The 15,614-nt window shown below is 36.2% G+C and overlaps 1 pseudogene; it reads left to right on the plus strand.

Annotated features, from left to right (window-relative positions):
• Nucleotides 1–12,870: 12,870 nt before the first annotated feature.
• On the plus strand, nt 12,871–14,679 carry LOC104217404 (premnaspirodiene oxygenase-like; annotated as a pseudogene).
• Nucleotides 14,680–15,614: the final 935 nt, after the last annotated feature.

A 15,614-nucleotide genomic window follows, 5' to 3' on the forward strand; every position in this document is an offset into this window, starting at 1 on the left:
GGAAGTGACTGCCATTTCTTTTCACTCCTCGATCAACCTCGCATTCCTCTCATGTATCTCCCGGTGCTCATTCTCAGAGTCGTGGACCCTCTTGCACAACCTGTTGTACTTGACTTGAGCTTCAGCTTCCTCATCTAAGATTATGTTCCTTCGACCGGCCCCTGGTGTCACCATTCCTTTCAAATTGTCCTCCAACCATGTTGGGTAGATAGGCTCACACCCTGCGTGATACCTATCGGGCTCAACGGTGCTTTTCTCCACAATGATTTTGCAGTGCCACATGTGTTGAGCTTGAAACTTGTAAGGGACGTCGTCATGACTCATCTTTACAACCCTTGGTACAACCTGTTTTCTGCCTGCTTGTCTCATAACTCGCATAGGGACATATGGGTATATCCCTCTCAACCCAATCAGCACCAAGTGTGGAGCATCCCTGGATCTGATAATATACTTGTATGTTGGGAACCATTCAAACATCCACTATATCTGTTCCTCGTTAAGATTATCATATAATTCTACTCATTCCTTGGCGCTTTCCTGCTGAGCAAATCTATCTAGAATGTAAGTCATCTTCTTAGGGTGATGGAAGGCAATATGGTCGTACCAAGTTCTTCGTGGAAATTCTTGCCGATAGCGGCCCTTTTGGAAATGCCCTAGCAACCATAACTGCAGCAACAAATTACAACCCTCGAAATGCTTGACCCCTCTTTGACAGCACTCCAGAGCCATGTAGATGTCGACTATGATCATGGGGACTATGGTATATGTCTGTCCATTAATCCTTTCAATCAGAGCCTTAGTGACCATGGCCAACCTAGTGTGGATTCTTTTCTTTTTCATTGGGAATACTATCAGGCCTAGAAAGCACACAATAAATATGAATACTCTGCGGTGACCCGGAGAAGTGAGAGATTTCATCATAGTAAGTGTGGAAAGACTTGCTATGGCCATACCTCTTATACAGGTATTCGAAAGGTATGTAGGAGTCTTTAAGCATATTAGGTCGACATTCTTCTTCAGCCCCATCATCTTCAAAAATCCCCTGCTCGTATGGTTTTCTGGTACCAATAGCCCGGGACTATCCCAAGTCAATCCCTCAAGCCCTCCTATTTCCTCTAGAAGCGGTGTCATTTCTATGTCGCCAAAATGAAACACAGCCCTTTTGCTATCCCAGAACAAAGTGACAAGTTCAATCAGTTTGTTGTTTGGCTCAATATCTAGCAAGGAAGGCAGGTTACCCAGTTATTTTCTCACATGCTTTTTGTCACTTGCGAAAAGGTCCTCCCACCAATCTAATAGCAATGGTGGGATGTTGCTAACCATATCGAATCTAGGGACCTCATGCCTCATTTTCTGCAAACCAAAAAGGGTTAGACCTTACCCCCACTGGACTCGACTATTTATATATTTATGATCAATATATTGGAATTTAGTTCTCCAAGTTAATGCTCAGAACGTGGTTGTGTCCATTGGGATTATGGAAAACCTGATGGACTTTGGATAATGCTTATCTTAAAGGATCATTATGTGGATAACATTACTGATCCGACTAGGTTTGACCATGATGCATGCACAATTTTCACCAGAGTAAGGTTACTATGGGTTTTAGACTGGTACCGTCAAGTGGACAACTCGAGGGGGAAGGCACGAAACTATCGACAGCACCACTGATCGACTGGTTTTACCACAAATAAGCCTTTCCGAATTTAAGGGCAGTAAATAGGAAGAGAGCAACCACTCATTAAAGCATTACTATAGGATTTGATACGCACGAGTGAAATATGATGCGGAACATGATTTATGCAGCAATTAATAACTTTTAGTCAAGTATTTTCACGTAGGAAAAAGTAAATACAACATTTAAATAATTGAAAGATGGTTACAGGAAAAGAAAACAAAAAGACATGTCAATTTCAGGGATAAAGAATCATAAATGCATAAAAATGGACAGTTAAATTTAAATAAGGGAGAAAGGTACGAGATAAAGCATGCTTGGACTAATTTTTAAAAAGACAAGTTCATTATGGTAAGAGCCTAAAAGATATCCCCAGCAGAGTCGTCATGCTGTCGCCCCCCCCCCCCTTTTTCTCTCCACGGGGAGAGATCCGGGTTTCGACATTTAATGGGATGTGATAACTCATTTCCTTTTGGGGAATTGGATATTTGAAGAGTCGCCACCTAATGGATTACGGTGCGTTAGGGCACCCAGAGTGATTAACTCTTGGATTGGTTTGCATTACAAGAGATTTAGGGTAAGGGCTTGAAATAACCTCGAGGGGAAGGTGTTAAGCACCCCTCTTGGTCCAAAACTATGGGTCCCGGCCGAACTTTTATTCACAAATTAGTGCATTACAAATAAACAGTTGAATCAAATAGGTTGCAAGTAAAGCACGTTGGATAATTCAAGTAACAAGATAAAGATTTTTGAACAAGTTGTATAAAACAAAGGTTTTAAACAGAAAAAAGAATTTTTGGAAAAAGAGGAGTCCTAGGTTAGTTAGCCTATAGGATCACCCCACACAATGTCCGGTAAACACTCCTCAATGAGGGGCTACACATGACATTAGCACATAGTCATCATGTCCCATATCTACCCTTCCCATCCCCTTAGTGGTCATTCAAAGCGAGTGTTGGTCAACGATCTCTATTGCATGCTGTTACCCGTTCTTTCTTAATGGTCCTCGAAGAAGTTAGGACCTCTACCTATAGGTGATTCTAGACAGACCCCTAAGGTTTTAAAGGTGAAAATACTAAGGCGACAAGCAAGAACAATTAGGACTCTTAGAAAATAAGAACAAAAAGGAGAAACTAGAGGCTCAAAGTTTTCCTCCTCAAACAAGGCACATAAACAGCACGACTCAAGCACAAATAAGGCCTTTTGTTAAACAGTATCCTAAGGCATAATGTTTAAGTTAATGTACAGGAAACAAGCAGTTTGTTGTATAAACTCAGAAGTAATGACTCTATCAGTTACGTACTGATTTTAAAGCTTGCTTAAACCAGAAGAACATTAAGTCATAGAAACAGTTTCAAGATTGCAGGTTTTGAAAACGCCCTGCACGCTTGCCTATACGCAAAATACTGATGGCTAGGTTTTGTACAGTGAAACAAGGCAGGTTTGAAACGGTCTTTTTAACCCCTATAGGCACGCTGTCTAATAACATACTAAGGCAGTTTTTAAAAGAACTCGTTTCAGGAAATATAAACCACTAGTTAAACCAATTCAGAAGTGAACTAAACACTAACCGGATTAATTATTTAAAACTAAACTAGTTTGAAATCTTTAGGCATAATTTGATGTTATTCCATATAGGCATGATATCTAATTTTAGTACCAATTTTAAAGATTGCAGGCGTGATGACATATGGAAACATACATAAACACTTGTTATAACAGAATTCGGGTTTGGATTATGTCCTATAGGCATGGCATCTACTTGTGAAATTGATTTGAGACCCATTAAACATGATTTCTATTATGGAATCAATTGAGACCTATAGGTATGATTTCTAACATGGTGAGATAAATATGACAAGATGTAAAGTCCTATAGGCATATTTTCTACTTATAAAAGCAAACATAACAAATTGTAAAGTGCTATAGGCATGATTTCTACCCGTATAACCCCGCAAACATGTAATTACCCACCTTTTTCACTAATTACCCGAATATTCGTTTACAAGTTATTACAGAACATATGAATGAATTACATAAGTAAATAAGAAGCTATTCTATAAGGAGCCTACAGATAGACCTAAGTTTCCAAAGCCTCCAATAGCCTCAAATGCCTCAATTCCATAGACAATATCATAGTCTAGGTGCATCAAAGTTCCCTAAGGATCTCAAGGATCCCGGATAGTGCTTACACATAGACTTGGTACCCAAAATTTAATGAGTGCAGTGTGGAAGGACCAACCTCAGTATGCCAGAGTTCAGAGGGTTCTCAAGAGGATCTCAAGGCAGTACACATACTGGAGGGGGCAGAACTTATTGACTTAGGAGTAGAGTGAAAGTGCATGACCCAAGTTAAAAGGTTTTAGTGGGAAAAACTGTATTTGCAGGATACTTAAAAAAAATTGTGAAACAACAAAGAGTTCAATGATATAGTTTTGAAAAGAGTAGGAGTGTCAATAAACAAGGCACCAGTCTTAAAACCATAATAGGTTCAGCACTACACACAGAACAGAGAAGTTTTAACACCACAGGTCTTCATACAGAGGTAAATGGGAATTGGGGAAAGGAAAACACATAATGGTAAACACGTGGAAGGCAGAAGTCTTTGGAATTATGCCCAGGACACTGATCAAGCATAGTCACAGAATTAGCAAGGCTTAAGGGGTCCAGTATATGACTTAAGAATCAATCCCAGATTCATACAAGTTGAGGAGTGCAGACTACTTTTATTAGGAGGTTCATATAAAAGTTCAAGTAGTGCAAGATTACATGGAGACAAACTACATAAAGGGGGTGACATGCTCATACTGATCCTAAAGAAGGGGAGTTCATAACATGTTAATCATGTAAACATATTAACTATAGGTTTCATAGCAAACCATTAGTAAAAGCAAACTAGAAACAGGATGAACTGAAGCAATAAAAGAACCATATTATTGTTGGAACTTGAATTGAAACTAGAACATACCAGTAAAGAAGACAGTAAGCAAAGTGAAGGAGCAGGAAAACACAATGGTTAGCCTAGGCTTGCAGCCGGCTAACTTAGAATAGTAGCAAGTAGCACAAAAGAGATCAGAAAGTTTACGTGTGAGAGAGAGAGAGATTTTGAACCAAGAGTGTTCGTCCCTTTTTGCTAATAAGAGAGTGTGTATTATAGTTTGAAAGCAGGTAGCAAATAAGGTAAAAATCAAAGTTCATCAGTTATTCTGGGGACTCAGAATCAATCAGTCATGTAATCAAGGTAAGTACTCCTTTTAATTAAGGAGTCAACTTCAAACGGTAATAAACATGTGGAAAATAAGGAAGGAAATCGTATAAGGCTGAGCATAACAAAGAAGGAAATATTTCTTCATAGTACAAGTACACAACATGTAATAGAGGCTAGGTTCAGCATATTTCAATCAAGGAAAATACTTACGAAATCAATTAATAGCATAATTGACTGTAGAATAACATCACAAAATATTTTACAAGGTTAATAATCAGTAGAGATATCATGTGAGATCAGTGAAAGATCAATCACAAAGACTCAAGGATTCAAAGTAGAAAATAACATTGATTTAGCACAACTTTATAAGAACAAGCACATAGTAAGCAAAAACCAGAACTCTAAGAGGTCGAGTAGGACCAAAATCATATATAAATTAGGGATTCATGTAGAGCATAGTCTGAATTAGTAGAATAAGCATGATACATGTAGGAAAAGTGAAGAATCAGAAATATTGGTGAACAAAATAGGGTAAAATCACACAATAGGCAGGAATAACCACAATTAGGAACCTTAACAAGCAATCATAGGGTAAAATCACAAAATCACAGAAACATATAGATTAACTGAACATGTTATCAAAACAAAACTCAGAAACCCCAAGACTAGAACTAAGAAATTATGGTTTTCAGCATATGTGAGTTGAAAAGGGAGTAAAATCATAGAATCATTCGAAATATGCAAGAGATAGAAGTTTAAACATAAAGAATCGGTTTAAACAATGTTTTAGAAGAAGTTTCGAAAACCCTGGTTTGAGAAGAAGGTGAAAACACTTTGAAATCGATGATTCTTGTAAAGAGTTACAAGGATAGTGTAAAACATTAAAGAAACAGACTCAAATCATTTAAAAAATCATACAGATCTAGAAGATGTAAGCAAATATTAGGGTTTAAGAAGAACCCAAGTAGAGATGAAAGAACCTGTCTAAAATCTCTATGATCGTAACAAGTACAACCTGATTTCGCTTGAAATCATACTGAAGTTGCCAATAACAGACCAGATGGCAAACCCTAGATGCAAGTCAGCATGGCCCAGGGCCCTTGAAGGCCTCAGAGAAGGCAAGCATGGCAATAGAGGAGCCATTAGAGGCTTAGGAGTTAAAGGGAGATCACCGGAAAAGACTGGAAAAGGGAGTCGGCGGTTGAAGGAGCTAGGTTTAGGTTGATGGGTTGAGAGAGGAGAGGAGATAAGAGGATACAGAGGCACCTGATTTGAGAAATGAGATAGGGTTAAGGGGTCGTTTGGGATAAAAAAAGATAAGAACTCATGAGGGCCATTGATCTTTTAGATCAACGACAAGGATTTGATTGGTCTTGGGTTGGGTAAGCGAGTTTAGGGTTTGGGTAGGGTATTTTTAATTTGAAATTGGGCTGGGGTTGGGTTTAATTTAGGCTACAATTGAAATGTAAATCTGGCTATATTTTAAATAGCCAATTTTCCTCTATACAATTTATAATAAATAACAACTAATTTTTGGAAAATAATTTTGTATACTAATATGATGTAATAAAATATATTTAATATTTTAAAAATGTAGAAGGTCGATTTTATGCATATAAATATAACTATACATTAAATGGGCTAATATTGCAATTATATGCAATTTAGTTTTAAAAATACCAAATGCAATTAAAAAATGCATAAAAATATTTTAACCATATTTTGGCATAAATATAGAAATCAAATGACTAAATTATCACAATAATATTTTGAGAGATAATTAGTGGGGATTTTATAAATAAAAGGGGAGGAAATAAATCAATTTAAATTCCTAAAATTATGGGAAAATTATAAAAACTTTGTGCATGCTTATATATGCATATATATGCTATTTTGAAGGCATTTATGCATATAAAAAAATATAGAAAAAAATTGGGTATCAACACATAGCAATATCGAGTACTTTCATCAATAAAAGTTATGAAATACTTTTTTTCACCGCGAGATGATACTGACTTAATGTCGTAAATATCTGTATCAATTAAGGTTAAAGGATTTGAATTCCTTTCAACTGACTTATAATGTTTAACATACTTAGATTCCATACATATTTGACATTTTGATTTGTCGCATTCAAACTTAGGCAGTACTTCCAAACTAATCATTTTCCGCAAGGTCTTATAATTGATATGTCCCAAACATGTATGCATAAATCATTTGACTCAAGTAAGTAAGAAGAAGCTGAAATTTTATCATTGTCCACAACTATTATATTCAGCTTAAAAAGGCCCCCAGTAAGGTAACCTTTTCCTAAGTACATCTCGTTCTTACTTATTATAACTTTGTCTGAAACAAAAATATATTTAAACCCGTTCATGACGAGAAGTGAAATAGAAACTAAGTTCTTCCGTATTTCAGGAACATAACAAACGTTGTTCAGAGTCACCACCTTGCCAGAAGACATCTTCAGGAATATCTTTCCATAACCTTAAATTTTGGCCATTGCAAAATTACCCATAAAAATGGTCTCGTCGGGTCCAGCGGGAGCATATGAAGCAAATGCTTCTCTAACTGCACAAACATGGTGGGTGGTACCAGAATCAATCCACCACTCCTTAGAATTTCTCACTAAGTTGCATTCAGACAATATAGCGCACAAGTCATCAATATCATCATTTGTTTCAACCATATTTGCTTGACCCTTTTTCTACTCTTTCTTTGGAGCACAACATTCTGCAGCTTTGTGTCCAACCTTTCCACAATTGTTGCAATTTCTCTTGAATTTCTTCTTGATGGGATAGTTGTTTGGTCCAGAAGACTTCTTCCGCTTCTTCAGATTAATTGGAGCAGTTTCAACAATATTTTCTCCCATAATTGTTGAGTTCCCACATGTCTTCTTTTCTCCAGCTTTATTGTCCTCTTTGATCCTCAATGGAACGATGAGATCTTCGAGTTTCATCTCCTTGCGCTTGTATCTCAAGTAGTTCTTAAAGCCCTCCATAAAGGAGGCAACTTCTCAATCATTGCTGCAACTTGAAATTCCTCATTGATGACCAAACCTTCAATGAAAAAATCATAATTAGTAACAAAATTAATACTATTAACAAAAGCATTAACTCAGATTATACCTTCAATAAGGAGATCATGAATTATAACTTGCAGCTCTTGAACATGGGTAATAACAAGCTTGTTGTCTACTATGTTATAGTCCAAAAACTTAGTTGTAGCAAACTTCTTCAAACCGACATCCTCGGTTTTATACTTCTTTTCCAACGCATCCCATAGTTCATTAGAAGTTTCTGCATTACTATAGACGTTGTAAAATTCATCCTCCAGTTCACTAAAAATATAATTTTGTCACGATCCGGAATTCCTACCTTCAGGACCGTGATGGCGCCTAACATTTCACTTGCTAGGCAAGCCAATGTTAGAGGATATTTAAGCCAAATTTTAATCAATTTCAATAAGTAAAGTCAATTAAACCAAAATGAAACTAAAACTGAGTGCGAAATCACATAACAACACTTATTTTTAGTACAACCCGGATCTGGAGTCATTGTTCACGAGCTTCTAGAATTTCTACAAATAGAGCCTGAAATATGTACAACTGTCTCAAAAAAAAAGAGCAATAAATAAGGGGAAATGGAAGGGGACTTCAAGGTCTGCAGACGCTAGCAAACCTACCTCGAGTCTCCAAGTCAGCTGATCCAAGATAATGCACCTCACGGGCAACTGGGACCAATAGCAAAATCTGCACAAGAAGCGTAGAGTGTAGTATGAGTACAATTGACCCCATGTACACTGTAAGTGTCGAGCCTAACCTTGACAAAGTTGTGACGAGGCTATGACAAGATACCTACGTAAATAACCTGTGTAGTTAACAATATACGTACAAGATAACAACAAACAAAGGCTAAACATGTAGTATTGGGAGGGGACATGCGAAAGGGGTACAAGATGCAATAAATACAACAAGAAATGATAACCAGAACTGTCAATATGCCTTTAACCAATAAAATGAATAAACATAATGAATAAAACTGCACAGCATCACCCTTCGTGCTTAGCTCTCAAAATATGGTACGGCATCATCCTTCATGCATTAACTCTCACAATATGGCACAATATCACCCTTCGTGCATTAACACTCAAATATGGCACGGTGTCACCCTTTGTGCATTAATACTCTCCCTTACTATAAAACAATGAACATATAATAATAGGGAGATAAAAGAAACAAGAACAAGCCTTACGTCAATAAGGGTACCACAATACCAACCTCAACTTTGGAAACAATACTCAATTATCACAGAAAGCCCATAAACGTGGAAAAGAACGATCAATTTAATAAGTAACTAGTCTAAGCATAGATAACACGATCAAAGTAAGCAATAATTTACAAGGAACAAATCCAACCCGCATGCTTTAAACCAACAACGACGCATAAGTACTCGTCACCTCACATATACATTGAAACCAACAACTAAACATATAGCAAATAGGAAAACAAGTCATAATCCCTCAAGTCAAGGTTAATCACGACACTTACCTTGCTCGAAAGATCAATTCAAAGTTCAACCACAACTTTTCCTTTCAAACACACCTCCGAACCAATAAAATCTAGCAAATTACCAACCAAACGATTCAAATTAAGCCTTAGAAACTATCCACGTTTGCAAAAGACTCAAATTAGGTCATTATTGAAAAAGTCAACAAAAGTCAACTCCCGGGCCCGTTTGGTCCCAACCCGAAATTCGGACCAAAACCTGATTACCCATTAACCCCAAGCCCGGTTATGTAATTTATTTTAAAATCCGACCTCAATTTGAGGTCTAAGTTCCAATTTTACAAAAATTCCTAATTTTACCCAAACCCCAATTTCCACCATGAAAACACTAAATTTTAGGTTGAAATCGTATGAAATGTAATGAAAGATTGAAAGAAAATAGGTTAGAATCACTTACCAATGGATTGGGGAAGAAGGGCTCTTGGGAAAATCGCCTCTAGGGTTTTCTTGTTTTGAAAATTTGAAGAATGAGAGAAAATCCCGTCTAACTCATATTTGATCAGTTGCAGATGTCGCAATTAATGCGAGAAAACCTTCACAATTGCGAAGTCTCAGCGTCTCTTCTATTATCGCATTTGCGATGATTTGTTCGCAAATGCAAACAGTGATCTTCCGCAATTGCGACCCAAATCATCGGAAAGATCACAAATGCGAGCCTGACAAAGATCGCAAATGCGAAGCCTGACCTCGCAATTACGAGGTTTGAGGCCTGCACCAGAACTAAAGCATAACAGTACTTTCCTAAGTCCAAAACTCACTCTGTAGCCTATGCGAAACTCACCCAAGCTCTCAGGGATCCAAACCAAACATGCACGCAAGTCCAAAAATATCATGCGAACTTGCTCGCGCAATCAAATCGTCAAAATAACACCTAGAACTACGAATCAGACACCAATTCAAATGAAATTTTCAAAAAAAAAAACTCATGAACTTCTATTTTAACAACCGGACGTCCGAATCACATCAAACTAAATCTGATTCTCACCAAATTCGACAGACAAATCATAAATATAGTAATGGACCTATACCGAATTTCGAAACCAAAATACAGACCCGATATCAATAAAGTCAAACATTGGTCGAACTTTTAGATTCATTAAGCCTTCAAGTTTTAACTTTTCAATAAAATATGATAACTCGAGCTAGGAACCTTCGAATTCCATTCCAGACATACGCTCGAGTCCCAAATCACGATATGGACCCATCGGGACCGTCAAAATACTGATCCGGATCCATTTTCTCAAAAAGTTGACCGAAGACAACTCAAATGGATTTTAAGGTAAAATTTCGTATTTTATCAATTTTTAACATAAAAGCTTTCCGAAAAAAATACCCGGACTGCACACGCAAATCGAGGACGGCTAAAATGGGGTATTTGAGGCTTCAAAATATAGAATTAGGCTCTAGATGACCTACCGGGTCATCACAAATTCTTGCACAAGAAATCTGAGTGCTTCCAAGCCTTAGTCACAATAAAACGTTCATTATCCGGAGTTAATTCCGGCAGAACCAGAACGTCTTTCTTGATGAAATTCTGTAGACCCAAAGAAGTCAAATAGAAGAACATCTTCTATTGCCAATGTTTGAAATCAATCCCGGTAAACTATTTGGGCATTTCCGCTGGAGCTGGTGGTGGCACAGAACGACTGGAAGTAACAACATTGCTCGTACAGCCAGCCACGGGGGTTAATGTTTCTATCATTTCTATTAACAACAAAATAGAAATAAAATTAATTAACGGTAAAGTATTTAAAATCTTCAAAACGAATAAGTTTAACAAAAACAGTTTAAATACCACAATGAATATTTTATTTCTTCAAACACAATACAGAACGAGTAGAAAACCAGAAAGAGTTTAATCTCGTAATGTCAACAAAGGAGTAAAAAATTCGAAGAATCTAATCTCCAAACTGAGAGTATAAATCACTAGGATTTAGTCTCCCACAAACAGAATAAAAGATGAATACAGAAAAAATAATGAAGTTCCTTAAGCTTTTTAGTAATTTGTATTCGAAAATATATTCAAAAATAAAGATGCTATAAAAGCATAAATGCAGAAGAATAGAATTATTTCGAGCCCACTGAATTCACAGTGTTTCTTTAAGGAACTTAATCCCCTCCTAGTACCAGGGATTTAGGATTATTTCCTCCCAGGATAGAACGGATTACCCTCACTGGTGTAGCGGTACTTCAAACCCCAGTGACAACAAACGCAAACAACAATAGTAAATCACACTTACTGCTTTCTTTTTTGTTAAAACAATACAGAAAGAAGAAGGAGAATCAGAATTTTCGTAAGGAAAATTTGAGGGAGTTCTTGTATTTATTGGAAAAATTCGTTGGGTTATACTGAAGAGTTACAACTCTTCATGTACGGTTGCAACTCAAAATGGATGTTTTATAAAACAGCCATTTATGCAAACCGCCAAATTCAAATTATAATAGAAAAATTAAAACGTAGGAAAATTGAATTATCGTTATATAAACAATCTAATTTGGATTAATTAATATTGCGTTGATATTAACAAATAAATTTGGTCCAAAGAATTAATCAATCAATTGACCGAAACCGTAACCTAATCTGGGCGAGCGACGACAACGGCGCGAGCTTGCCTTCTCCTCAACTCTTAAGAGCTAGAAGAAGTGCAACTGTATATATACTCATCAAAACTCTTTTCGTCCTCCAATATGGGACAATGTCCCTTTCTCAAAGAGGGAAATTTGAAAATTTTAATTTTCCCTCAATTTCCTATTCGCTCTATTTTAAGCTCTAAAAAGCTTAAACCCAACAAATCTGCATTAAATTTGTTTAGTCAGTAGGTTTGGCAAATGACAATTGACAATACGCAAGATCACAACCATACGACTTTTTTAGGCTCGCGATCTGCCAAACTAGGCTCAGTAGCCATCTCACGAAGCTGCAGAATGCATTTGTTGCGGCTATGGGAGATTTAGATATTATGTTTATCTTTGTAGGACTCTAATTTTCTTATGCTGATTTTCTATATGTCCAAAGTGATGAACGTTTATAATTCTTTATGTTTCAATCTATTTTCTTATTATATTCTTATTTTTTGCAATAGAATGCAAATAAATAGATCCAAATAATGCTCTAGAGAGTGATATGAGAAAGTGAATCTTTACGCAATCTCTCTCAATATTTTCATTGGGTAACTACCACCAAACAATGTACAAACCCACACATAATAGAGAAAACTACCTGCTGAAGACGGTTCCTCAAGTATGAGACGTTATAATTAATTTTAACAAAAGATTGACATACATAGTTAACTAAACGTACTTGTAATGGTTTATTTAGGTGTAACTAACATGTTAACTGTTATGCATTGGATGTGCCTTGCTATAAAAGCCTGCTAAAACTTACGGAAGCAATATACATCTAAAGCTCCCTTTTAAAAAATGGAGATCATTCATAATTTCTCTACTTTCAATTTTATTGCACTGCTCATCTTCTTTTCCTTCCTTTTTGTTCTATTTGATAAGAGAAATAAATCAAAACAACAAAAGTTGCCTCCAGGTCCATGGGCACTTCCCCTTATTGAAAGTATCCACCATTTGAGAGGAGCATTTCCACATCGCACTCTTAAAAAAATAGCTAGAAATATGGGCCTATCATGTATTTGCAACTTGGAGAAATTCCTTCTGTAGTCATACCATCACCTAATATGGCAAAACAAGTTGTAAAATCTCACGAACTTGCTATTTCTGCTAAGCCACAACTTACATCCATAAACATTACTACTTACAACAGTAAGGACATTGCATTTGCACCATATGGTGACAATTGGAGACAAATGCGTACTTATGTGTTACGGAACTTCTAAGTGCCAAGATGGTTAAATCTTTTAGTTCAATCCAGAAAGATGATATTTCGAGTCTCGTCTCATCAATTCAATCCATGAATGGTTCTATTGTCAACATAACACAAAATATTCTTCACTATACAAACTCTGTGACACGTAGATCAGCCTTTGGAGGAGTACAAAATAATCAAGAAGAGTTGATAAATTTGTTGAGGGAAACACTGGATTCATTAGGAGGATTTGATGTGGCTGATTTATTCCCTTCTTGGAAATTACTTCACAAGATGAGTGGGGTGAAATCGAGATTGTTAAAGCTGCATCAGAAGGTTGATGCAGCTCTAGAGAACATCGTTAGTGAACATATTGTGAATCGAGCACTCAACAGCAAGGGAAATAGTGAGTTTGGAGGTGAAGATTTGGTTGATGTTCTCCTAAGAATTAAGGAGAATGGTAAACTCCAATTTCCAATCACAAATGATCACATAAAAGCAGTAATTTCTGTAAGTTTTCTCCTTAAATATTTTTGTACAATACTCTCATTGGATAGTCTATTACCTTATATGTGTATGAATCAGTTGTCTTTATTTATGTACTTATTTTTTGTTGATGTAAGACATGTTCGCCGTTGGAACTGAAACTTCAGCTGCAACTATTACATGGGCTCTATCGGAAATGATGAGGAATCCAAAAATTAAGGCCAAGGAACAAAGTGAAGTGAGACAAGTTTTCAAAGGAAAGACAAGTTTTGATGAAAAAGATCTTGATAGATTATCATATCTAAAGTTAGTCATTAATGAAACGTTAAGGCTACATCCTCCAAGTCCTTTTCTGCCCAGGCAATGTATGAAAGAAACATATATTGATCGATATTAAATACCTCTCAAGACCAGAGTACTAATCAATTCATGGGCACTTGGAAGAGATCCCAAAAGGTGGCATGATCCTGAGAGTTTTATACCGGAGAGATTTGATAATTCTTCTGTTGACTTTATGGGAAATCACTTTCAGTTTATACCATTTGGTGCAGGAACTAGGATTTGTCTAGGAATGCAATTTGGTTTAGCTAATGTTAAACATCCACTGACTCGGCTCCTCTACCACTTTAACTGGGCACTTCCATATGGAATTAGTCCAGAAGATCTAGATATGACTGAGAAGAAGGGATTAAGTGCAACAAAACAAAAAGATCTGTACTTAATTTCCGCAGATCACAGAAGTGACGAAAACTTTTGATGTTGTGCTTTCAATGCTGAAAGTTCATACCCTATATAATGCTTCACCTCCTTTGATTTGGTTTATATTCATGTCGCCCTTTTATGTTTAACAGCTTGTTTAGATTCATAATGTATTGTATAGTATTGTACCGTATGTTTTGATGTATACAATATTTGAATAGATTGTATTATTTGTCATCGTTTCATGACGTCATGCACCAATAATTATGAAGAATAAACTTATTATATTATAAAGAAAAAATAAGATATGAGGTAATATTATTATATAAAAAGGTAGGGTAAATGATAAAATAAGATTATGTAATAATAAAAAAGGAAAAAAATAAGAGAAAACAATAAGGTAATCACACAATCACACCAAATCGGTCGTTCCATAGGGTGACACTTTTCATCATTACGTAACGATGGATAAAACAATACGATACAATAAAATTTAAGTAACAATCACAACAAACATTGTATTTCAAGTCATAATACAATTATAACACAATATGTAACAATCATCCAAATAAGCTGTAAAGTTTATTGTGAAAATTTGCAAAGAATAAGATCCAGAGTCGGTTGTAACTTGTACAGTTTTGGTTCGGAAGGTCGGACGAAAGAATCTACTCCGCCATTTTATGTAGTGTGTGTTAGGTGTTTGTCCTGATTTTCTTACATTATTTGGTTTTTCTATCTCTTAAAGGAAAATGACAACATATTTACCATAATTGAGTTTTCCTTTTCTTATAAGGAAATTATAATCTCCTATATGTTGTTAGTCTCTTTTCTTGGAGGAAAATGTTTGGATTTCTATAAATTGAGGATCCTTCCTTCTCATGTAGTAGCATCCATAATGTAGCCATAAGGGGGCTTGAGACTCTTGTTTAGGGGGGAAATTTTGGGACAAATGTTAGCCCACCACTTCTATTTGCCTCTTTGTGAGGTTGTTCTCTCGATATATTGTACTCTCTATTATATAATGGATTGCTCATCTCCACCTGTGGATGTAGGTCAATTGACCGAACCACATTAAATTTTTGTATTTCTTTTGGTATATTTCTCTTTTGTTATCTGATATATCATCGTTCAAGGTTTGTTTTACTAGCTTCCGCATGACACCTGA

The sequence above is a fragment of the Nicotiana sylvestris genome, chromosome 6, assembly GCF_000393655.2.
Source record: "Nicotiana sylvestris chromosome 6, ASM39365v2, whole genome shotgun sequence".
NCBI lineage: Eukaryota > Viridiplantae > Streptophyta > Magnoliopsida > Solanales > Solanaceae > Nicotiana > Nicotiana sylvestris.